We start from the raw sequence: 17,325 nt of genomic DNA, 5'->3' as shown, positions 1-17,325 counted from the left end.
TTTATGCAATTTCTTCGGTCTGATTACTTTAGAATTTTGTTTCTAAATATTTATATTACTCAAAAACAGATTAAAGCGGATTAATATCTTGCTGAAATTAACCCTCGTTTATTAATTTTCTACTTACTAACTGAAGGAGCTTTTGTCTAAAAATTTATCCGACAAAAAATTAACATCGATCGAAATGAAAAAATAAACTTTCTAGAAACGTAGATAACTTAATTGGCTCTCAACATGTTCATTATCCTCGACCTCTACTTCTGGAGCTAAAGCTCGCATTCATTTTCCACGAGTACTTATACCATAAAGCTAGATATTTTTCTACTTTTTCTTCTCATTTTAACTAGTTAGCAGTTTCATGTAATTCTGAAGTTTCTAAAACTTTAACCAACGCGATTCTACCTTTGTACTCAGCCATACTTTCTCTTGATGATCCAAAATATATGAAAACAGATATTGAAGTAAACTTTTGATTCAAAGTTTGAATATTCTCACACGGAAGAGATGCACGCGGTAACCTAGCAACATTAGGAAGTATCGTATCGTGTCTTGTCTCCAAGGCTCAAGGATCGTCATCGTGGTATACAAAGAGACTCGTGTACGATCATTTGCGTGCAAACGTGACAGTGTCTACGACACGCAGTATGCGTGCAACGATCGTCCATCGCTCGGATGCACTTGCGTTTGTCATCGGGAAGCGAACTAATGGAATTGCATCGAGCGTGGCATACGCACGTGCAAGCCGAATATATTGTTGTACAGATGCACCAACCAACGCATCGTATTAAACAAAATGATAACAATTTTAAAATGACGATTGTTCATAGATCAATCACTTTGGTATTTTCTTTATTTAGGTTATCGTTGATTAACGATCTCTAGGGCTCGCATCCGAGACTACTTCTGTCCTCGTCTGTTAAACTGTTAAAATAGAGTCGATAAAGCGATATAGATTTCTGGGAAAGATGGTCTGTACTGACCTATCAGACACCCGCAAGATCATCAAACTAAACATTGCATTGTCCTTAGTCGCGCTGTTAAAAGGGGGTCCAGAAACCAATCGACCACAAAATGACAATTACATTTTCGTCCAGTGCTCTATCTGGTAAAAGGTAGGTAAATGTAGAGTCACTGGGACATAAGCTTACGTAGCGTCAAAGTTTGGCTAGCGGCACACGTGGCCGCCGCGCCGCGCCGGTGTAACTGTGCGTTTTCTACTTGCATTTCTTTCTGTTTCTGTTCTCGGAGCCCGCGGTAATGTGTTTTTCGTTTACACAAGCCCGACTGTACTTGGTTCGGATGTATGCTCGCACACGCACACCGGATCTACAATATACACCTATGTATGTAGCTGTAAAAACACCGTATGTACATACGTATCTTTGATATCTCCGTTCGCGGTTGTGGCGCGAGCGTTTGTGTGTCAGTAGTAGAACGTGGCCTCTTGGTGCGTGTGCCCTCTCCATAGGGAGGGTTGCTAGGTGGTAGGAGGTGGAGTAGTCGCGAACGCACAGTCGCTTCTCGACGATCGGACCGTAAACGTGGCGTTGCTGTCCAGCACGTGACGAACGTGCTCTTTCCTGGCCGCGAGCGAACTCCTCCGTACCGCAACCACGCATCTACGCAACTTTTTCTCCCCTGACCTTCCATCCCTGGGAATTCTTGTGGTGTTTCATTCGAAGGCAAACGTAAGGAGGTGACTACGTTTGGTGATTCTTATTGGCAGATGAGCACGACTCGTACAAGTAAGAGGATATGTCTTTTTTATTTGATTCTTTTTAAACAGACGTTAAGTGGGGTTCGATAGCTGCAATTAACTTTCAGCTTTGATGGATTTTGTTAGTTTCAAATGCTATAAATACATACTCGAATTGAAATTCTAGATAAAAGAGGTTGGAAAGATAGTGGATAGAAAAAGTTTTAATTCGTGACGTATCTATTTGATAGAGGACTTGTCAGTAACGCATGAATTTAGAGCATAAACGTATGTTTGTATCGAGTGTACACGCACGCTCGCTCGTAATAGAGGTATCCGATAAGCGATATTTAGCTGGAACCGATTAAGAGTACGAATCGAAAGACACCATGACAGGATTACCGTATCGGGCAGCCGCTGCTAATATTTGTCACGATTCCCGATAAGAATCGCGTTACAATGTTACATATCGTTGATTCTTCGGTACGTTTAACTAGCTGTAAAACGAATGCAAGAGACACACGAGACACAGAGACATTGCGAACTTGCAGTATATTACATTTCCTCGTACTGTGTCTCAAAGAGAGCGTTCATGCTCGATCGTAATGACGCGATGCTCCTTAAAACCTGCACCCGAACGATATTTAAACCCAATCGAGACGTACTATATGTTAATAATCATTCTTCACGATCAAATTACCTCATAATAAAGATTAATTGCACGACAGACCTGGATGGCGCAGAGGGTGCGCAACAAGTTTCCAACCGGGCACAGTTTAACCTCGCCTCTTCTAGATTGGAAAACATCCTCCATTAGAATCGTCGAGTAATTACCAACTTTTCTGCCCCTAAAACTATTTATCGAGACATCTAATTCGTTCCAAGTCTTTCTCGACTCGTTCCGAGTTTTTAATCAAATTGTATGATTTTTCTTTGCGACTTGCGTTTAAAAGCAAAAAGATCTCTCGCAAAGAATCCTTCTCGATAATCAGACGAAAGGATAGGCAACCGATATGTTACTTACACGAATGCAAATTATGTTCGTACATGGTGATATTTACCATAGAGTTTACCGTTTCTCCGTATCTTAAAATGGCTATTGCAACCGTCTCGCGGCCCATTTGTCGACGATGATATTCAGTACGGCGTAACAAATCGCTCGAAACGTTGCGAACATTATAAACAGGATTAACACTCGCTATGCAAATAACCCTATGAAATGATTTTCCACAAACGTGTTTCGAAACGCGAACGCTGCTGCACCCGGTAAACATAGAGATTTCCGGCGTTGAATCGCGCAACTGCGTCATTGGTTCATATTTTGAGAACGTGGATCGATTGTTAGGATATCGATGGTCATATAGTTTCGTTTTTAGGACGGGTTATCGACTGAACGGCTATGACTTAGACAATATTTTGGGAAGGCAAGTATCGAAGAATTAATACAACGCAGTGGCAAAAATATAGTACAGAATTAGAAAATATAGTACAGAAAGAATAGTATAGTATAGAATTAAATATTATCGTTTTAAATTTTCTTCGTTTAAGCTTGTGCGAAACAAACAGTTCTTCTAAATCATCATCTTCCAAAAACCATACATCAAGACGAGTAAATTTTTTATACAAACACCTTAATCACGAGATATTTCGTGTTTTTTACCAAGTCTTATTACCAAGTCCTTAAATAAACTATTATATTAACATACATCCTATAGAATAAAATTATTACCAATATTTTCAACTGTCAATATTATCTTTTTGAAGAACTTTTTATCTAATATCTACTTTTTAACTTTTAAATAAAAAAATATTAGATTTAGTTTTACCTCGAACGACTAAAAATGAAACGCGAACGGTGAAACGCGAGCACGCTATCGGTAGATAATAGACGAAGGACGAACTTACCTATGATTACTTAACGAACGGAACGATTAGCCGTATACACGTTCGTTACCGTCATCTTTGTTGTAAAAGTCAGTGTGTAGGCTATCGCGTGATAAAATTCGCAGTGCACGCTTATTTGAGTGCCATAGTGATTATGTGCACCAATACCGCGATGTTTTCCGTTTTTAACGTACTCTTTTTTCTAATCGTTGACGTTTCGAATGAATTGTGGTCGTTTAAAATCCATTTAAAAATACGCATCCTTCACTAACGATGATTAATAGCGAAGATTAAAAATTTCGTCGACGTAAAATGAATTTACAAAACAAGTTTCAGTGATTCGAAACTCGTCTAGATGTATAGATTCTTGATTGACGATAATTAACACTATGGAAAGTAGAACGTGGCACGAGAATGATATACATAATATTTTTTCTACTCGGTGCCATCACGTTGTTATGCTTCTAAAACTGTGACTAAGATTGCGTATCGTACAATCGATAGATTAACGTACAGCCTAATTTATCGAAGTTCTATACAGACGTGACGTTATTCCGATCGCGCCGATACAGCTGGCTTTTTTATCGCATAGAACTTATAACGTTTTCATTATCGCACGATGCAAAACGTACGGAAAGTTAATACTCGCTTGTATAATATTCACGTAAGCGAAACCGATATTCAAATGTCCGCTTAACATTTCCCTATTAAAACAAGAATGAAAAAAGCAATTGGAATATTCTTAAACTTCGAGTGAACCGAACAAAACGTGTCATTTATGAAATACGTAAGTTGTATGGAACGTACGTACATTACTTGGAATTAATTAAGTCGATCCTTGTACTTTAACCTTGGAGACAGTAGTTCAGAATCCTTTGTAATGTTCAGTTGCACCTGTGTTAGTTTGTTGCTTATCTATCTTTTTTGCATGTCACGTTTCCAACATGTTATATTGATAAGTGATAAGCATTCTTAAAAAGTCAATTCGTTACTGAAACTAAGCGAATTTGTGTCTTTTAACTATTCTCCTAAGTATATTCTTTATTTTCATTTGAGTTCTAAGTTTACCTAAGAAAGTTCACAAACGTCGCTAAAATTTCATACGATTTCTATACGAACGCAATCGAGATAGCATATTATCGCGAAGGATCTTGTCGATTGGAAATATCTTCCAAGTTAACAAGTATTTTTCTAAATAACCAGACGAACCTCGCACCTGAATGAAAAGGAAAAGTTGTTCACAACCGCGTGCCATGAAAATAAAAATACCGGTAAAGATGCAAGCGTCACCAAGGCCTGCGTTCACCGATCGAGTTGCGCAATACGAGTCTTCAGAATTACAGTATTCATTTTTTGTTACATGAATTTATTTTGTCAAAAGCTACCGACAGAATCAGGTAAATAAATTTTCCGTGTTGGTAGATTTTCAACGGAAAACTGTATCGGAAATCTCGCAGAGAGCCAAATAGAAAATTTACACAATAAAAGCACAAGAATCGAAGGTAACAACGCAAATATAAAACAAGATTAATAAAGGCGTTTAGAAATTAAAATTTCACGTCACTGTAAAACTCACTGTTTGAAATATTTTCCATCAATAAACGAACGGAAACAAGCAGCAAATATTGATTGTTTCCAAATAAAAAATAAGTATCGAACAATTACTTGGAAAAAAATGAAAAGCAGAAATATCCGTGAAGGTGCAAGAGTAATCAAGGTCCCCGTCCAGCGATCCAGTTGCGCAATAAAACCGTCACGTGATTGTCGTACCGTGCTCCGCAGTTGCAAGAGTCACGTCAACGTAACAAGACGATCCGAGATTCGCAGATTTGGAGTAACGATAGATGTGCGCAAAAAATTCAGTGTAATATTTTCCGTTCATTAATTCAAGAGACCACGATGCAGCGACGTGTTTCGACTTTACGTAAGTAACCGTTGACAGTCGTGTCCAAAGTTCAGACGATAATGAAAAAGGGGAAACGCGACAGTTTGAGAAACAGTCGAGAAATTTCTATCGCGTCAAAATGTTTTGAGCCGTTGTCGAAGATTTTTGCAAGTAGGATGTTCGATCATACGAATAACGATAAGAATAGTAGAATATTACCAACACCAACACGTGCATCGGCGTTACATTTTAAAAATTTTACATTCTTCCTATGTGTCAAATATTTTCACACTGAAGCAACAGAAAGAAATATACACAGGAATCTATCACGAATATTTGAAATTAAATCTTGGCCTTCCATCCTAATAAATGCAAACCAGTTTGCATAATTTCTCGAATAGATATTCAACAATCTATCATATTGCTTGTGAACATTCGCGAGGTGTTTGATTTCTACCGATTAGTTGTAGGCATCTTTTGAGATCCTCTAGAAAAGGATCCGGTTAGCTTGTAATTTATTGCGAAACGTATAAAAGCAATGTACACACTTGTTTTGGAAGCTTGGCTCCAGATTTAAACTTCCAAAGTGTGTTCTCTAAGTTAATTAAAGGAAAAGAAAAAAAATCAATACCAATGTCTTTAATTTTAATTTCAATTTAAATTTAATTTGCAACAATACGACCGTGCACACTGCACAGAAATTTCTAACTTTCCAAATCCTTCGTATCGAGTCATTGATCCAAGGAAAATCATCATCTTCGGCCGACTAATCTGTACGGGAGAATGTTCAAATAACAGTTTCATTCAGAACGAAGTAGAGCGCGGCGAGCTTTTAGAAAACACGTTAGATCGTGCATTCCGGCGGGAGGAAACTGTTAAGACAAATAAATTCGTTAAGTATATCCGGGTAAAAATTTTCACCGGGACATATGTGGCACATACAGAAGGAGAGGAAACGTACACGAACACACAGGCGAAACGTATTCTAGTGGCTTCGATGCTCATCGAACACCAGAGCCCAGAGCGTAGGGGAGAAACTTAGGCGTGAATTGAAACATACGACGCGCGGAATGCTGTAAACTCGAGTAAATTAACACCGACATATTTTCACTTAACGAAAGGAAAGGAAAAAAATAAAAAAAAGCAGAAGAGAAAACTTAGGAGAAGAAAAAAGGTAGACTGGCAAAATTTACGGCGTTATTTGTTTCGAGTCACTGACAACTGTTTCGTCACGCATGAATCTCGACGTCAACCAGCTAAATGAGAAGTGCCAGAAGAAATGATTTTTCAACTGTTTTTATAACTGAAGATAGCGCTAATGCGCCATTATGTACATGTAATCTCGGGCTGGAATCAAAGCCGTTGTTGAATTCGGGGGAAGTAATGTAATATGCGGGGGAAGGCAAATAATTAAGAGGTAAATTCGATGATAAATGTAGTTCATCTTTTCTGGCTGTAATTTTTTGTTTGTAGAAATGAACGGGAACTATAATTATTATACAACTCACTGTCAAAGAATTTTATTACGATATCTGTACCCTTTATATGTAAAAAGATCATGACAATCCATGGAACTCGTAAAATACCAAACAAATCTTTCGTTCCTTTTCCTCTACTACTACATCCTTTCTGTAGTTTATAAAATCTAGCTCTAAAACATTAAACATCTTATTACATGAAACTTTTTTTTATCGAGCAACGCATATGCCTACTTCAAATAGAAATAACAAAGAAAGTCTCGACTCTTTTGAAGAACTTTACACTTCACATTTATCGCTACAATTGGCTTTGTTCTTTGTTATCGTCCAATGTTAACAACGTCAACGTTATTAACAATAATCCACTCCAACCAAATTTTTCTAAGACGGCGCGATGCGTCGATCGAGCAGCGCGTTTCACTGATCCTGGGGTGTGAGAAATTATAGTCGATCGTCTATTAACAACTGATTAATTGGATAGACCGATGGAAAACGGAGTTCGCTGGAAATTGTGAAGGATCGCAGCACGGTGGAGCAACGAGACGTCACGGCAATTATTTGAGATTTCCCGGGCGCGTTTAAAGCTGTCCGCGCAACGAGCCTCTCTAGAACCGATTTGAATCAAGTCGAGTCGAGCCGTTCAATCGGCTTGACTACACTGGAAACTTTCGTTTTCACGAGAAACAGACCGATGTCGATAGTGGCACGAGGAAACATCGCAGTCGGAGTCGGAGCGATCGCGAGTTAAATCGAGCCAGCCGGGGGGAGGGGGGACGTTACAATTTCACGGTAGCGGAACAGAGAATGAGATTACCCACGTACCACGAACCGCAAATGCGGCTTCTCCCGATCTCTGTGCTCGCATACGCTCGCATTTTTAAACTCGACGCGACGCCACGTGTAATGCACGGCCTGATCTGCTCATGGATGACCAAAGATCGATACGTGATCGTATATAATTGATACCAGAAAACAGTAAACCCGTGTATTTGATTTTTATCCGACATCCTCTGCGAAACGCTACTCTAAACTATGATAGAATTATCTGGTATATTTTAGGCCATTAATTAATATTTGAAGAGAACAACAAAATACGCTTTCGATTAATGAAAAAACAATTTATCAAAATTACACTATCGTAGATGAAAATGTATTCTGGAAACAAGACTTTTGCAAAACATTTGATTCGATAATTTTTAGTTATAAAATTACGGTTTGAGAAAAAAATGTATAGCAACCAGTTTAACGTATGTATTATATTAATCGATAATTTTCTATTGATTTGTTAAAACGAGTAAGTGGCTGTAAATAATAGTTTTCATGCCACTTTGTACGAACTGGCTCGTTGCAAACCGATCATACACAACAATCGTAAATATCAGTAACGTTAATAACGCTGGTCACAGTTCGCCGTTCGTTGAATCAATCTCGTGCGACCGATACAACTTTGACAATCATTTTAAACTATAACAAGTACGGGCTTTGAAGTGTCGCGAATTACCAGCATCGCGTAGGGGGACACCGAGATTGAGTTGCGGGTAAGTTGACAAAGTTGTCCCGGCAAATTTGTCGCTACACATTTGCACAGGAAGGCAGTAATTCATTATTACGTTACTGTGTTGACATGCAATTAACCACGATTAGCAATTGGTTAAAATATAATCAAATTTGCTTTGAAATCGGATCAAACGCATTGTTTCTTTCCAAAGTGTCAGCTGCAATATCTTGTCTCGATTTGGCGCGTAATCGTTCGACATTAATACGCTAATTTTGTTTCGCAATGTATTGTTAAGAATCTGTCCTGCTTATTCGTGTTTGCACGAGTCAGGTTTTATGATTGAGTTCTGCTTTAACCTTTTGATCATCTTCTATCGTAATCACGTTTCATTTTTATGAAAGCATTTTGTAATTCAAAAAGGATATATAAGAAGAAATTCTAGGAAAGTCTTCTTCGAAATTAGAAAATTCCTCTAAAATCTCTAGAAATTAAAAAGTTCCTTTAACGTAATTATTATACATTGGAAGCATTCCGAAACCTACGGTGGACGTTGAAAATTACAAACAACTTCAAATTCTTGATAAACGATGGAAATAATAGCGAATTTTGATTTCGTTACGTTAGCTAAAGTCTCGCTTTCCTATATCGTGAATAATAAAGGATAAACATAGTTTCTTCTATTTTAAACGAGAGGAATAAAACATTCAGAGGTATGGATGGTTTCTAGCAATGAAACATGTTTGAGCTGTTCAAAGAACACGAACGTCTGACGTCTTTAAATATGTCAATTCGTTCTTTCATTCCTCTTCCTCTCTTTTTTTCATTTTTTGCATAATACCAGTACTTTTCATCGTTTACTATTATCGCTACTATTCTACTATTTCATGCACTCTTGCCTTACTGAATAAATAATGCCTCAAGGCCCATTCCTGAATATATCTAAAAGTTTCCTAGATAACGATTATCGCTTGTGACTGAATTTTTATTGTCGAATGGTTTAGATAGCGATATATCGCGGATCACTAATAAATATACATGCAAAAATTTATTAACTGTTATTTACAACTCATGCAGTTGTCCTCATTAACAGAAAATAATGTCCCAACCTGACATTTCTTCGTTAACACCGCGAACGATAGTTTGCGTCCACAAACTCGGAGGGACTTGTGTTTTCCGACGCAAATTCTTAAAAGTTTGTAAAATTTCCTAATTGCGGCTGGAAAACTTTGCAACATGATAATCTAGTTACGAAGGAAGGAAAGCTGTCAAAAGGAACTCGGAAAAATCGTTCTCTCTTGTAAGTATTTCACGAAATCTTCCAAAAGCTGTCACAATGCTTTTAGGAAAATTTTATCAAATGTTCGCTAAGAACTACTACAAGTTTCATGGTTTCCGAGTTGCGACATAAGATTGGAAGTATTTAATAAGCCATTAAACAGTCACGTAGACCTACATACATATGTATATCACCAAGAAACGTCAACTGATACGTAACAGTGAATGATCATTTTATGAAACACTGCCATTTACATTACTAACGCAGGATGTACATAACGTAAGACTTATCAAGAAATAACTAAGAAAACATAGTATACAACAACATAGTGTAATTTATTAGTGATTCTAACTATCACTGTCATTAACACTGATATTAGCACACATTTCCTAATATCACCTTGTACCATTTACTCTCCCGTTTATAGGGAGACTGCGGAAAGTTTCTTTTTCTGGAACGATGAGGTGTACCAAAGATCATGAACAGTCGATGAAACATTTGCCTGTCATGATACGACTATTGCATCAACGATATGCATTCAAATGAACTTTTTACGTGAAAAGTTAAGTCTTATCCTGTAACTTTAAAGACGTAACTTGTACATAGGAATAAAGCAGATCAATTTCCTTTTAGAACAAGGAGATTAATATTCACACAAGACCTATTTATATTTTTAGAAGAAACGCTACTACTATGGAAATGCTGCCAAGGATAGCTGAAAGGCGTAATAGCTGTATCGAAAGAGAATCGAATAGAAAGCAAATCGAATCGGACGATTCGTAGGAATCTTTTTTATCGTACGTTGACGATAAAATTGATGAAATTCACATTAATAGTACACACGAACGCTACATTACACGTCCTACGTAGTTAAAGTATTTGGAACGTATCGAGTTCTTTTTCGAACAGTCGATGTTTTATCAACTTGATGGAGTGAATAAGCGCTAACACGTTTCAAGTACCAGCCAGGTTGCCCTCTTTTTCACCAAAAGCCGTCCGTTACCTCTTATCGAGTCCGACCGAACGCCGCGCCCCGCCGGTGTGAATTTCCAACGCGTCTCGTTCATTGTTTAAGGTTTTACGAATTCCATGAACTGGATGCCGAGTTTCTCTAAGGTCTTTCACACATGCCAGTGTGTATTTTCGGTGCTATTATTTGTTCAAGAATTACAAAACGGGGAGAGACACTCGCTTCCCAGGAAGGAGAGGAAGAAACCTGCTTTCCGGTGAATCTCGACGACTCGCATAGGTGAGCTCGAGAACTCGACGAACTTCCAGCTTGTGTTGACTTTATTTCGGTTACGCGAAATCGCGCGACATATGAGATTTTTCCGTTCGCATTACGTGACGTGGAACACAATGGCACGTGTCGAATGAGTAATACACTTTCTGAAACAGCATCGTACCTTTTTTCTTCTCTCTCTCCATTTCTCGATGCGTCACGCCGTGTCGACTACATTCTGTTTGCAAACGCTCGAACCAGATACGTATTCGACGAAACGGAAGGGAGTGTTGAAATATTTGAAGATAAATGCAGGACTGTAGAGGATAATACAATGAATTGTTTCGTTGTCGGTGACACAGACATCGTTAGGAGTTTCAGGAACTCGCGGATAGTTGTAACTATCTTAATCAGGGGAGCGAAAAAGATTGAAAAAAGGAATCTTTGTTCGAGAGTTAAGCTTTAATAAACTGACATAAAATGTCAGCTACAAGCGCGTCTTTCCACACGATCGAGCTGATTCGTTCCCGCTTTTTCAATATTTTGAATCACACGCGGAGCGTAGGCAACGCATTAATTAAAAAGTGGTCTGCGATATTGCGGCTGACTGTGAATCCAATTCCCTTATCTTCGGCTGGAACGCGCTGAATGCTAACTTCTCAGTATCTAACGCGAGACACGGTGTACCTTTTCCATCCTGCTTGGCAATATCGCGAGAAGGGAACGAAGACACCGGTGGACTTACTCGGAAAGAGCCGAGGAGGCAGTAGAAAACGAAGAACAGGAAAAAAAACGCAGCGATGGGAACAACGAGTCTCGTCGCAAACACACTTGTCACTTTGCTGACTAATCGCCGCTCGTCTCCTAACTCTGATCCTCTATTTCGTGATCGTGTGTCCTCAATGGGGAACATTCTCGCAACCGTTCGCGAAATTTAAGAGCCAAATTTGCTAATGTCACGATAAAACTGAGCGTCGGGTCTGATAAAGAATCTCGAAAACTGTGATAATTTATGGTAACACAAGTAGAATCATGCCATCGACGGCATTTGACGGTGATTCGTTTCTTTTCCAGGATTTCAATCGGTGATCGATTTTCTACTAAAATAAAGAATTTTGAGAATGTTCTATAAAGTTCATTTTGTATTGGTTAAGCTTGAAACTGTTTTTTGACTGATAATATTGACTTTCAACGAGTGTTTTATTTTACGCCGAAACACGTAAACTAACTTCAAAGAAGCTTTTGCCTGCGCTTAATAATAATATTTTGCAGGTAGATGCAACGTTTCGAAAGTCGGAAGTATTTAATCGAATATAAAATCGAATACAACGATGTATAATCACGAAGTCCACTCGACAGGGAGATGAAAAGAACGAAGCAATCGTTTTGAAATAAGCGTTTAAGAAGTTCGTGTTGGTGCAGCGAAAGGATTCAGAAATGAAGAGAGCGTAAAGATTCCTTTTTATGACTGGATTTATCGGAGACGATAGAATATTACAAAGATGACGTAACTTGGTGACCAACATTTATTATAATTATTCACTGACCCTTAAACCGCCATTATGGCGCCTGTGACCGCTCTGCCCTGTACACTGTGTCCAATTCTTAAGGACTCGAGAACTAAGTAACGAAACATTACAAAAATATGAAACGCAGAAAATTCTTAAAAAAACAGGGCGCTTATAAAAGTAATCTGCTTTTTTATGAGTACAGGCCTTTTTACAGACTGTAACGAAACATCCATTTTTATGTAAAATTGGAAAACAATATTACTAAATCTCGAGTTCTTAAAACGGTACATTTATCATAATAGGATCGAAAGCATTCAACTGATTTTTACTTAAGTATCTCTGTTTGCAGAAAGCAGGATTAGGTAAGAATATTAATGTTGTCAATAAATTTAAGTAGCAATATTAATGGTATTGATAGAATTGAATAATAGTATCGACCTTTGACTATGTATGTCAAGGTACTTAGCCTTCGATACGTAAGACTAAAGGCTGTTCATCGTTCAATAGTAAAGAAAATACAGAATTCTTAAAGTAATTTCTTTAAATCTATTTTCATCCATATTTCCTACATTTAATTAAAATTCAGACACCCTATAGAAGCATACAGTCTGTATGATGGTCACCATCGAATTACGTCATTGACCTCGCGCGACGTTATTACGTTCGTACCGGTACAGGTACAATGCACTTCGCGGAGTATTGGAGATTAGGGCAGTACGTGTTAAACTGAAACACTAACGACACAAACGGATGTAATTATGCCAGGCGATATGTCTGTTTCATACCGTAACAAGACTTGATAATTCGCGAAACGGTCGTACCACGGCGTCCTCTTTATTTGTGAATTGCCGAGGATTTTTCGTCATAAATGATATACATATTTTAGCAATATTTCTTTCGGTTGTATTCTTGGTTCCTTGCGTGTACGTGATAAAGCAACGCTTATAACATTTTATGGTATTAAGAAATTCGAAGGTAGTGTTGCTTCACCACTGTGAAAATTGTACTGTTCTTTTCTAGTTTTTTAAAGTTACTAACCGACACTGGTAAAATTCAATCGCTGCCACGATTTTATAAAAGTGGAGATTTTAGACTTAATACTTTTTGCACCGTTGATAGGAGGTAAATGTGGTAGCAGAATTCCTCCTAGTCACATTGTGCGCATACACATGCCCGGACAGCATTTTAATTAAAGAGCTTAATGCAACATGATCGATCGTCTAAAGCAGAGCCGTTTCAGTGATGCAGGTGTTTGCGCTATCCATTGTTTCGGTTGGTACAATACGTCTCCCCGCTATTACCTTTCAGTTTCGTAAATTATATCGCGTTATCGACGTGTGTTTTTCCATCCCTTGTTACACAATACAATTAACCTACATGCACAGCAACGAGCAGCAAATTTTATGATATTTTGAACGAACATTAGTCGAAGATAATATTCATAATAAAATGTATCGGTACATTGCGTTTAAAGAGCAATTAGTTACCGACTACCGACTAGCTGAAGTATTATTCTACGATAAATATTCTTCCTGTAAATTATTTTTTCGCTTTTACGTTCCAGGCTGGCGCACGTTCATTGTGCTAATTCGTTCGGCTGTTTGCCTTTTCCCTTTCCATCATGCACACTAAGTATGAATAGTTTTTCGAGTAACAGGAAAGTAACAACCCGCATTGTGTGCCGTATAAATTCTCTTCATTTTGTAATCTGCTTTACGCTTGTCCTTTCAATTTCAGCGATTTCACGCTTTTTATCGAGTCTGCTGCCAATTCTTGTATTAATCCTCGTGCTGTGTTGTCTCTCTTCGAATCACTAAACATTATTCTGCATCGGCAATTTTACATCAGCCTGCATTCTTTAACAATTATAATAACAACTTCATAAATAATATAATATATACGTAAACTTTCCATTCCTTTTATTTTTATGTTTCTCCGAGGTTGGAAAAGTTATTCGGAATTTTAAGCACCTACCCGCATATTCCCCGAATTGCAACTTTTAGGATAATCCGAGAAGTTTTGGCTATCAATCTGCTTTCTTTTACCCGTTTCATTCAGGAGATCATTTGATGTTGTCGAAAAGTGAAAATTAATCGTCAAGATGAATAACGATTAATGAACCGAGTTACAAAGTTTTCAATTTAATTTACTGGATTCGCAATCGTTCGAATTCAACCCAACCCGTGTATAGGCATACTCTTTTGTAGAAGAAAACGTTGTTTTTATTGTAAATTTACGCGTAAGACCATCGGTAGATAGAAATGCCACGAGCTGCACTCGAGACTGTGGTTAATATTTGCAGCGCGAACAATGCTCCCAGTGGCTGAATACTCGAACGTTCATTATTCCTGATACCTGGACTCAGTCCACTGGACTGACATATCTAGGTGGAGGGAACGGGGGAACCTTTGGTTACGCACTTCTTATCGTGACCTCCTTGCGTTGCTTGTCCGGCTATTCTGGTGGTAATTCCCTTTCTTTTCCATTTTCCCTTGTTTTTGTCCGATATAATTGCCAACCATGAGGTGTCTCGCTGTCTAACGTTGATTTTCGGGTTTCAATTTTGACAGTGAAATTGCTCATAACTTCATACCAATCTTGGAATAGTCGAGTTTATTGTTTCTTTTTTATTGTTATTTTTTTATTGTTATTGTGATAATTGTTATCAATTTTTTTACTGTACTGTTTTTACTGTGTATTTGGAATTATATCGTTTTATATTTATGTGTGGAAATGTCGCTTTGAAAATATCTTACCAAATTATATAAGTTTTTAGAATTTTAGAATCAGTGAAACGTAATTATATCGACAAGTTGTTCATTGCACGAAGCCTATAATTTTCAGCTAACCCATTTTCGACTAAAATAATCGAATTGATATTAACGTTCATCTAACTCGAATCCCGCGTGAGCGATAATTGCCTTTCCAATGGCAATCAATGAACGCCATTTCTAACCCCGACCTGCATTTTACTCCAATCACGCTACGTAAGAAATAATCATTCGGTATTAATTGATTGCACAATTTCATTTTCAATTGGTTTCGTTTATAACTAGCAGACGCTAACGTGTAAGCATTTCGAAAAAATATTACGCGAATGAAATGTGAAAATTTTAATATAAACGGCCAAATATTTCGATACAGTCACTGTCATGTTTACAATATCGTATTTAATTTATTTTACAATCGAAATGATTCGATACAAATATGAAACTCGTAAAAAGATAGAGAATTTTGATTCAAATAATATCTACCATATTTTCGCCAATTAACTTTTATACGGTGACTTAATTTATCATTTCAAATGGAACAATTGAAAAACGTGAGAAGTGGAAAGGATGCATTGAATAAATTGGTAGGAGTACCTATTTTGAATTACTAAACGACGTAACAATTCGAGAACAATTTGCGATATCAAATTGTGTTCCTTGACAGTTCGTAATTTTTATTGATAAATCCGATGACGAATATTTCGTGACGTAAGAGAGATAGTATAAATCGGAAGCAAAACGGATCATTTGCTGGATAGGCTGAAAGGAAAAGTGGGGGAGAAGAACGAGGTATACAATTAACAAAATCTCGCGTTCCAGAGTTGGTATTGATTTACGCGAGATGAAACGAAAGTGTATGTAAACGGGCAATCGTTGCGCCGTGCCACACAGTTACGCGTAGCTTGTAATATTTTGCATAATTGCATCCATGTTATAAAATGCATTGATTATTAGATCCTCGCACGAGAGACGCAGTTAATAATTATATCTGATTATAAATGATAGGTATTATTAAAACCATTAGTAATTAAAAGTAAAACTTTTGTTCTTCGGTACCTTGAATTTTGCGTCTTTAATTCATACAAATTCCGAGAGTAATTAGAACTTGGACAAAATGTGACTGTAGTATTGTAGCTAAAAGACTCTGATCTTTTAAGCCTACGTTCACATCCTGACACTTTTTCTTAACCATATCCTGATATTTTGCTTCATGAGTTTTCTCGAATGAGTAAACGTGGCTACATATTCTTAATGTTTTCATTTCGTTTACTTTTTCTTGTTATAACATGTAGAATGATTCTTTATGACGACAAATGGTTTTATTTGCAATTTAATTATAAGAACTTGACAATATAGAATTGAATAACATTTCATTTCAGTTTCGTTTAACTTGCTGAACGTTGTTTAAGTCGATGAATGACAATGAAGGTACTCCATTACCAAGAGAAAACATAGTAAGTTTCTAGCTCACCACATGTCCAACGACAGTTCTCATAACTGTCGATTCTTGTCTTCACGTTTAATCGTTCGCTATCGAATAGAATTTTGCGCCTCGTGCAAAGAAATGTGCGATGAAGTTCCCTGCAATTAAAACAAAGCACGTGAACACATACAAACGGTATGACGCAAGTTTTATTACAGTCTGTGTTGACATAGCACGCGTTAGAATATCGAGTAGAGCATCTGCGTGGTTTAAACGTAGCGGTTCAATCGCTTTCTGCGAGTTTTCCATTCCAAAACGTCGAAATAGAAACGTCGATTGAAGACATCTTGAAGACGATCGTAATTAAACGTTATCTGGTCATTGTTAGTCACGATTGTTTTTTGTGTACTATAGCATCATTCGAGTCCCATGGAATTTCACAATTTTACCATATACATGAGTAAATAAGTATAAAATTATGATTCTGGAACGACTTATTTGTTAAATGGAATATGCTTATTTCTTGTCTCGTGTAGATCCTATAAATCGAACGAATTGGTTAATTTAGAAGATTGAAATATTTTGCCTGATTAAAATTAGTATAACGTACATTTCTATGAGTAAGTAATAGAGGTGCTTCCTTTCCCACGGTTACTATCAGTATCCGTATTGTATAGTTCG

The 17,325-nt window shown here is 37.4% G+C and overlaps 1 protein-coding gene and 1 long non-coding RNA gene across 4 annotated transcripts in view; one reads left to right on the top strand and one right to left on the bottom strand.

The window, feature by feature from the left end:
- Window positions 1–17,325, bottom strand: part of LOC132908351 (uncharacterized) — a 235,262-nt gene that overhangs the window by 112,309 nt on the left and 105,628 nt on the right. The gene's annotated exons all lie outside the window — the stretch shown is intronic.
- LOC132908128 (thyroid receptor-interacting protein 11-like) overlaps window positions 1–17,325 on the top strand; it is a 44,078-nt gene that overhangs the window by 10,272 nt on the left and 16,481 nt on the right. Inside the window, exon 1 of one of the 3 annotated variants that reach the window (XM_060961800.1) lies at window positions 1,402–1,745. The exons of 1 other annotated variant lie outside the window; for it this stretch is intronic. The gene's annotated coding sequence lies outside the window, so the exon portion shown is untranslated. Of the gene's footprint in view, window positions 1–1,401; window positions 1,746–5,052; window positions 5,505–17,325 lie in introns of those variants that run through there. One more of the 3 variants, XM_060961802.1, reaches the window with a different exon arrangement.

Source organism: Bombus pascuorum, chromosome 6 (assembly GCF_905332965.1).
Source record: "Bombus pascuorum chromosome 6, iyBomPasc1.1, whole genome shotgun sequence".
Taxonomy (NCBI): Eukaryota; Metazoa; Arthropoda; class Insecta; order Hymenoptera; family Apidae; genus Bombus; species Bombus pascuorum.
Note: the sequence above shows the minus strand (reverse complement) of the source record. Positions and strands in the feature narration are given on the sequence as shown.